This window comes from Triticum urartu, chromosome 2A (assembly GCF_056163025.1).
Source record: "Triticum urartu cultivar PI428250 chromosome 2A, HENAU_Tu73, whole genome shotgun sequence".
NCBI classification, from domain to species: Eukaryota; Viridiplantae; Streptophyta; class Magnoliopsida; order Poales; family Poaceae; genus Triticum; species Triticum urartu.
Window position 1 is genome coordinate 62,409,439 of NC_141874.1, and position 8,805 is coordinate 62,418,243.

The 8,805-nt window shown below is 45.4% G+C and overlaps 1 pseudogene; it reads left to right on the forward strand.

Annotated features, from left to right (window-relative positions):
* Positions 1-473: 473 nt before the first annotated feature.
* LOC125534963 (uncharacterized) lies at positions 474-8,248 on the forward strand (annotated as a pseudogene).
* The last annotated feature ends 557 nt before the right edge of the window (positions 8,249-8,805 follow it).

An 8,805-nucleotide genomic window follows, 5' to 3' on the forward strand; every position in this document is an offset into this window, starting at 1 on the left:
TAATTTTAAATTTGTAACCCCTCTGCTGTTAAGACGGCGCAACAGCTTGAGCATGGACCAGCTGAAGATAATTGGACGCGGAACCGATATTCAAATCGCGCCCCACCTGCTGTGTTGCGTACATGCGGTGTGTACGCAGCCCGCGGAATTGCTAGCACCGGTAATTTTTTTGTTCAAATGTTGAATCGGTGGCATAATCATAGTGAGAATGCAATGGATTACCTGAACAGGAGATCCATAGCGAGTGAGATGAAGGAGACCGATAATTTTTCAATGACGAGCGAACTCTGCGGAGGGATCAGGATTGGCTTTCCTTTGGAGAGCTCATCTGTCGCCACCGATGCTAGATGGAGAGAGATCTGGAACTCATCTGCGGACGACCCCACAAGTTAGTCAAATACTTGGAGGAACTATTTGAGAGCCCACATGTCAGTATGAGCTTGAAGTCCACCTACCACATTTTCACACCTTAGATGGAGGTACTCCTCGTAGGACTCATATAAGGCCGACCCCACAAGTTAGTGAGAGACTTAGAGGAATTAGTAACTGAGAGCCCACTTGTCAGTGTCGTGGACGGTCAAGTGAAGTCGACCTACCACATCTCGTCACGCCCAAAAAACATGCCCATCTCTCATGCGTCGCAAAACTCACCCCACCTATTAGGTTATTCTTCTCCTGCACGCAAAAAAACGAAGTAGCCTCTCTCTTTATTTCTCTCTCTCTTTCTCTTTTCTCTCTCTCTCTGAGATTCAAAGTCATTGAAGGGGACCCCTCCACAATTTAGAAAGGTGTGACTTCCAAACAATCAGCGCATAAGATTCGGCAATCAAAGGTTAGTAAAAAATTTATCAACGCACCATTTGCGTGGCGATTCCTGATACACGAGATTCAATTTGTTGATGAATTTGTTGTGGTCGGGATTCATAGAATAAAACTGTTTAGTTTTACACTGTAGCTTTGATTTGAATTTGTTTTTTGTTTTGTATCCTCTCGTCCTTGTAATACGAGGTTGTTACTTTTGTTAGGTTTCATGGTTATCTTTGTGTTAAGTGTTGCACAAGCAAATTAGCATGAGAGGATCTCACTTTGGTTGAGGTTGTAGTTTAATGAAAAATTAACATATTTATATATTTATATTTGTTAATTACATAGAACTAAAAATATATCTCTGTTGATAATGACTTCGAAAAGTTTTAACACTGATACTTTAGGTTTATAACCTTTATATTTTTTACGTCTCTTTTTCGGGGCAGATGTTCAGGAGTGCGTCATCTGGTCAGGACAACAGGGACGGTCGGTCTTTGAACGACATCGGCAAGGATTATGGGAGGCAGGTAATAGTAAGGCAGTTGAACATTAGTGTTTGGTCTTTTATTCCTGGGACGTTTGTTGTCAAGGTGTCACCACTGAGAACACCAAATAGTAGATCATTAACAGCAACAAAAATGATTTATATATCCTGGATGAATGCTGTAATATCTGTTTATCATGTGCATCTACTTTGCGGTTGAGTATCGAGAGGTGGAAGAAAAAAATTACTACAAAACGAGAAGAAGATCAAGGATGCAGATGCTGTCAAACACGCACATGCCATGCGGGCTGGAATAATTGGAGTCAAGAGTGAGATACAAGTTCTTGGAAAACGCCCCAACCAGGAGCATGGTGTGCAACAGACACCTGCCAAGAGGAGCATTCTAAGCAGCATAGACTCCTCTAAGTAGATTGTCCAGGTAACGACGAAAATTTCAAACGCTGGTTTTAACGTATGTGGAAGTTTTAGTCGCACGTGCCTCTAATTATTTTTTGGTTTGAAGACACAGATGCCCACAAAGGCGCAGAGCGGGCGTTGTGACGGCCCAATGTTTGTAGGCGGTCATAATGAAGAGGTGCAGGGTAACAAAATTTTCTTTGATGCAAGCAGAAGGATCATTGGCAACAAAAGCATTGGTGTTCAAGGATTCGGTACGATTTGCACAAGCAAGAAGAGCATAACGACAAAATCAAACACAGGAGCAATAAGCTCTACCATACAGCAGGATCAGAAAGCAATACATGTGACAGCATATACGAACGTGCAACAACATTTAAAGCAAATGTATATTTTTTGTGAGCAATTTGTTCTTTGTTTTCGTCTGGTATATTTAAATTGCAGTATCTTCCACACGCAGGTGTACGAGGAAGGAAGCAAGTATCGCGGTAGTCGATGAATTGATGAAAACATAAGGCAAGGTCCTTTGAAAGGATCACCTGTGGCGTTCAACATGAGGGGTCCTTCCAAAGGATCTCCGATGGCATTCAAAATCGTCAGCGAAATCACCAATGCATGGAGGTTGTTGCCAAGAATTGCTGGATAAGAGAGGCATGGGAAAACAAAGGTGACGTCGGAACTAAGCTTTTTCAATTCAACACAGAAACAGTTTTATGGGAGAACAGGGTAATGTGGAAAACAGGAGGACGGCTGTCTGTCTTGTACGGCTGTATGTGCAGTTGTTATTTTATATAGGTTGTTGTTGTGCATCTCCGGTTGTATGGTGTAAATAGAAGCACATATGTGCCTCTTTGTGTAGATGTGTGTGTAGCATGGTCACATTCGTGATGTGAACAGTGCCTCTGGTGTACTGCTTATACTCGGTGAAGAGGCACAGGTCTGGTTTTGGTATACCAAATGAGCCCTGATGACTCATATAAATCTTATGTTTAGAAATTAAAAAAATGCATATGCTGCTCTGGATATCTAATTCTGTTTCTTTCCATGTGTTTAGGATTTGGCGGAGGGGATAACAGATGAGGGGAAGAAATGTCATAGTTCTCCATCCATTTTGAAGGAAACACAACGTTCACAGCAGCAAGTAGCGTACAGCGCCAGCACGGATTGCATGGTAGAAGCAGCACAGTCCCTTGGTTGCTCGAGTGTCGGAGAAACAGGGAGCAGCATTGCACAATCCAACATTAGAGAGGCAGACTCATTTATGGATTTGGCCGTGGCATGCAGAAACAATTCTGCTGCGCGTGACAAACAACAGAGCAGCAGCAGCTCCGCTGTAAGTGGACCTGTGGCTGGTGATGAGACTGATGTCGTCAGAAGTGAATGCGATCAGACGAACGAAGACACGGTAGACAGAATCATCATGGCGCCGCCGACCATTGTAGAGAAAGAAATGGATGACATGTTTAAAGATTTCATATACCCAACGATTCAGGAGGTCACCGAAGCGGTCGAACCAGAAGGTGGTATGGTATTCGGATCATTGGATGAGTGCTTTTTCTTTTTCTGCGGATATGCTAGAAAGGTTGGGTTTGCTGCCAAGCGATCAACAAGCAGAAGATCGACATATGATCAGCAGCTTGACAAGCAGGTTTTTCAGTGCACCAAGGAAGGGCAGAATTAAACAACTAAAAGACATGTTAAGGAGAGAAGGAGCAACTACTTGATCCGGACAAGCTGCGCAGTCCAAATAACAGCCAAGAGGGATACAGATGGGAGGAAATGGTATCTGAAGAATGTGCGTCTAGAGCACAAGCACGAGCTTCACCCATCTGATTGGATGCTGAAGTTCATGAGATGCTATAAGAAGATGACACCTCAAGAGAAATTATTTATACAGGTGCTGCAGAAGGCGAGGTTAGAACCAAGGAAGGTTATGCAGATTTTTGCTGCCATGGGGAAATCGAGGTGAGAAATTATGTTCGACACGATTGACATAAGCAACATTGCATGCCGAGACAGGGCTGGAGAGCGTGGCACTGATATTGCAGACACCATGAAACTGTTTGCCGATATGCAGAGGCGGAGGCCGGGATTCCACCATGTGGAAGAGACAGAGAACAATGTAGTGCGCAGCCTGTTCTGGACAGACTCTTTGTGTAAGATGAATTATGATCTATATGGAGATTTCGTGTCTTTTGACACCACATTCTCTACGAATATATATGGCTTGCCATTTGCACCAATTATAGGTGTCGACAACCACGGGTCGACCGTCCTATTTGGAGTAGGCCTTTTGAAGGATGAGAAAATAGGGTCATTCAAGTGGCTCATAAGCACGTTTGTCGAGGCAATGGGAGGTAAAGAGCTGAAATACATAATTACAGACCAGGACCAGGCGATGAAGGCTGCAATAAAGGAAGCTCTTCCGAGGACGAGGCACAGGTTCTGCTGGTGGCATATTAGGAAGAACCTGAAGGAAAATAATGCAGCAGTGTTTACGCAGCACCCAGGGATGTCTGATGATATATTTCGAATCGTCAAAAACTCACTAGATCAAGACGAGTTTGAGTGTGCCTGGAAAGCAGCAATTTCTCTGCACAAGGCGGAAGGCAACAAACATCTGAACACGCTATGGGAACTCCGAAATTTTTGGGTGCCGGCCTACTTCAAGGATTGTTTCTATCCTTTCTCGTCAACAACCACTCGCAGTGAGAGTACGAATTCGATGTGGAAGAATTACGTCGACCACAAGGACACTATAAAAAGGTTTGTTGTTGCGTATCACACGATTCAGCAAAATTGCCTCGCCACGCTTGACAAGAAAAGATACCAAACAGAAGAGAAGGCGCCATCACTAGAGACGATTTTTCCGATTGAAAGACAAGCAAGTCAAGTATACACGAATGAAATTTTCAGGAAATTCCAGCTGGAGCTACGGAACCGGACTTACTTCAAGTGCTCTGATCTGGCAAAGGGGAGGCAGTATTTTTTTAAAAATATTATTGATCCTGGAGATAAAGTGTGGAGACCTTATCCCGTCGAGGAATTTGACAGATCTGAGTTCAGGGTAGACGTGGATGAGCAAAGAGAAATATACAGTTGCAGCTGCAAGAAAATGAGTAGGGATGGCATTCAGTGCTGCCATGTGCTTAAGGTGATGGACCAAACAGGCAAGATCGATCAACTTCCAAAATCCTTTGTCATCCCCAGATGGACCAGGAATCTATCGGAGAGTGTGAAAGTTCTGTCTACAAGTCAAGGTGATAGCATGACCATACAAGACGATGAAACTATGAGATTCAGCCTCGCTTACGCTGAGTTGTCGGATATGTGTTCAAACGCATGCAGAAAAGAGAAGGCATACCGTGTGTTGCGTGAGTGTACGGTAGATATGAAAATAAAAGTCATGGCGGCACTTGCCGAGGAACCAGACACAGGCATTCTTGTCGAAACTCTCAAGAACCCTCCCATGAGTGGCTCAAAGGGTACGAAAAAAGGAGATCGAATCAAAGCTGGTTCTGAGAAGAAAGGAAAAGGCTACAAAGCCGCAACCAAGTGCGGCCGTTGTCGAGAAAAGGGTCACAGGAAAACAAACTGTCCGGATAACCCAGAAGTGCAGGAGAGGATGAGGATTGAAGAGGAAAAGAGGAAAACGCAGCAGGAGAAGAGGGCAAGGTTAATGAAATGGCCGACAACACCGACAACACCATCGAGGACATCAAACGGCTCAGGACAATGCACTTCAAGCCCAGGAGGAAGACGTCAGACGCCAACAATTCCAACGACCCCACTGACAGCAGGGAGCATTTACCAAAGTCTTGCATCTACGCCAGAATCAAACATCACACAAGCCAGGCACACAGAATGCGTGCAGGGAAGCCCGGGACAAGGCATGGAATCTGCGCAGTCCATTTTCAGAAAGAAAAGGTCTCAGTGGAGACTTTTTGGTACCGTAGAACAGTACGAATAGAAAAATTAAAAGGTAATAATGCAGCTTAAACAGGACGTGAGCAAAAAATAGTGATGGCCGCAATCTTTCGCTTTGTTTTTATGTATGAATATTAATTTTATAGGTAAATAGGTTGAATAGCTATGCAGAAGGGTGGGTTTGCACAAGCGTCGAGAAGGAAGAATGGATTGTTGAACATTCAAAAACAAGGCCGCACGTGGAGCGATGAAATAGCAAGAAATTGGTGGGGATTGTTTATTTTCTTGTGTTGTGGTTATAAGAATGGGTTGTAAGTTAATTTGCTGCAGTTATAGAAACAAAACCAATTTAAATAAGAATGCCTTTTGCTTCTTTATGTATTTTTTACTCGGCGGACGAAAATATCAAAGGCACAGGTTTCCTTGTTATTTTCCGCAGCCGCGTCGGTTTCTGAACGTGGATGTTGTAAGCATACAAGCATGCTTCTCTGCTGCGTGACAGAGAGATAAAATTAACCTAAGGGCATAGGCAGCCACGGCCATGCCACCGGTGAGTGTTCAACCGTGACTCTCACGGTTGCATGGTCACGCCCGCCGTTATGGAACGAAAACGTTTTTAAGCACAGAATCTCGGTCGTGCTTCTGGGGCTGCATAACCGTGGCTTTCGTGGTAACTGTGCCTCGCATGTTCTAACGCATGTTCTTTTTGTTATGAATGCATGACTGTAAGTAGTTCAAATAACTGTGCTTGCGATGCATGTCCAACTGTGCCTCATGTGCCTTCACGCGGTGCTTCTGTGATGCAAAGATTTCAAACACAACGGGTCACGGTTGTGGTTGCGTTCCTGTTTTACAAATGGATATAGTGCCTGGCAGTAGGTTCACGGCATTTTCTGTTGCTACTAAGGCACGTGGAATCATGGCCGTGCCTGTGTGTGGCATGTAGAACAGTGCTTTACAATGCCGAAGGCAGGACCGTGTGTCTCGTTCTTGAAAAGCCGTGGTTCTGCCATCACTTCATTCACTTGGTTTTGTCCGCATTTTAGCAGAATCACCTGCAAAGCGAGGAACGGCCTTGAATCTTCTAGTGACTTAATTGTAACACGCACGTTGGGTTTCCGCAATTAACGCACGAATGTGAATCCATGTAAAACACAAGCATGCCTCCCTGAGGAGCTTTACCTTGCCACTCCTGGTTATAGATCAACGGATGCATTTGGAGCACAAAGAGACACGAAGGTGACCTCTGACTTAAAACACTGACACACTTGACGGTTCGTGCATTTGAGTTAAAATCTTACAAAGAAAACAATTGTAACACGAACAATCGTCCGATTCTATTAGGTTTACGTAATAATCGCACAATCGTGACTCCGGGTAATAATAAACCATGTCTCTTCTCCGACTCATTGTGAATACAATTAGAAAACCTCTGTGCGTGACTCTATGCAATTAGAAGACCTTTGAGGGCTGTATGCCCGTGCTTGTGAACCTTGACACTAAAACACAGAGTAAACGCCCGTGCCTCTATGCTGTATGCATGTGCTTATGCCCGTATAAGGAAATACGCTTTTAAAAACAGGGTCTCTCGTATAGCCCATTCTGTGCCTCACAGAGTAAACGCCTGTGGCTGTGCGTAAGACTATGGTTAGCGTGACTCTATGTAATACCATAGACCATGCCTCTACGCGCTTCATGCCCGTGCTTGTGATAATTGTGATCCCGCGTAAAATGCAAGCATGCCTCTCTAGGCCTCCATACCATGCCTCTCCTGGTGTTAGAGTCAATGGAGTCATCTGGAACACAAAGAGACACGAACATAGACACGAACTGTTGTACATGCCTGTGTGGCACGTAGAACAGTGCGTCACAATGCCAAAGGCAGGACCGTGTGTCTGGTACGTGACAATGCCAAGCCGTACCGTGTGTCTGGTACATGACAAGCCGTGACAGGAGCATTTCAGCAGAATCATTTGCAAAGCAGAGGCACGGCCTTGAATCTTCTATTGACTTAAATGTGAATGTGTCCGTGGAAAATTTTGTTGCTCGTAGAGGCAAGATGACTGTAGAACCGTGCTTCCGACGTCAAACAGATTCTTCTATTGAATGTGTGCCGTAATAAATAATTAATACATGGACGGGCACGCCCTGTGCCTGGTCTGCGTGTGCAACAGTGCATCTTGTACCTTGAAAGCGGTGGTTCTATTTAATGTTTCAATCAGTCACCTACCATTGAGTTGGTACGAGTAGTACTTAACCCGCCCCCCCTGTCAGAAAGGAAAATAGAAGAAGTAATTAATTTGGACCCCTCCGCTCCCCGTTGTGGGTATTTAAGGCGTCTCGCATGGATTGACATGCTGTAATCCATTTCTGCAGATCCTCCTCGGTGAGCACTGGTCAAGGGCGGTGCCACCCCAGCAACGGAGGTGGAGATGGAAAGCGCTGCTCGTAGCATCAAGAGGTCGAGAGTGGCGCCACCGGCGACGCCGCTTTCTGGTGGTGTGCTGGTCGTCGGAGGGGATGGAAGCGGCGACCGTGCTCCCTCCCGATCCGATGAGGAAGAAGAGGGATGTCGTGCTGACCGCATCAGCGATCTCGCTGACGGCGTCCTAGGTGAGATCATCTCTCGTCTTCCCATCAAGGATGGCATCCGTACTCGAATCCTCGCACGTCGCTGGCGTCCTTTGTGGCCCATCGCTCCTCTGAATCTCGACTGCCGTGAGATCTCTGACTCTCGTCTTTTTAACGATGGTTAAAAAGTTCATATCGAGACCATATCTCATCTGTGCGCCTTCACCAAGGAGCCCGTTCGCAAATGCTATTCCAGAACGCGGCTCTGTCGAAATCCTGTTGTCAGTCTTTCGGAATCCATTCTGTCCGGCCATGCTGGCTTGGTTAGCCGCCTCTCTATTCCAGCGTGCTAGCTATAGTGCAGGCCCTCCATCGTTGATGCCTGGCTCCGATCCTGGAATTTGAAAAATATCCAGGTTCTTGAGTTCTATTACCTCTTCCTAGAATTTCTGACGCAAGAGGTAACTCTATTGGATCTATGCACTTCAACTACGCCCTCGGCACCGGAGTCCGTGTTTCGGTTTTCCTCCTCTCTCCACACCCTCGGCTTTGCTCTTTGCCAAATAGCAGACAATTACGTAGGGACGCTTAAGCTACCA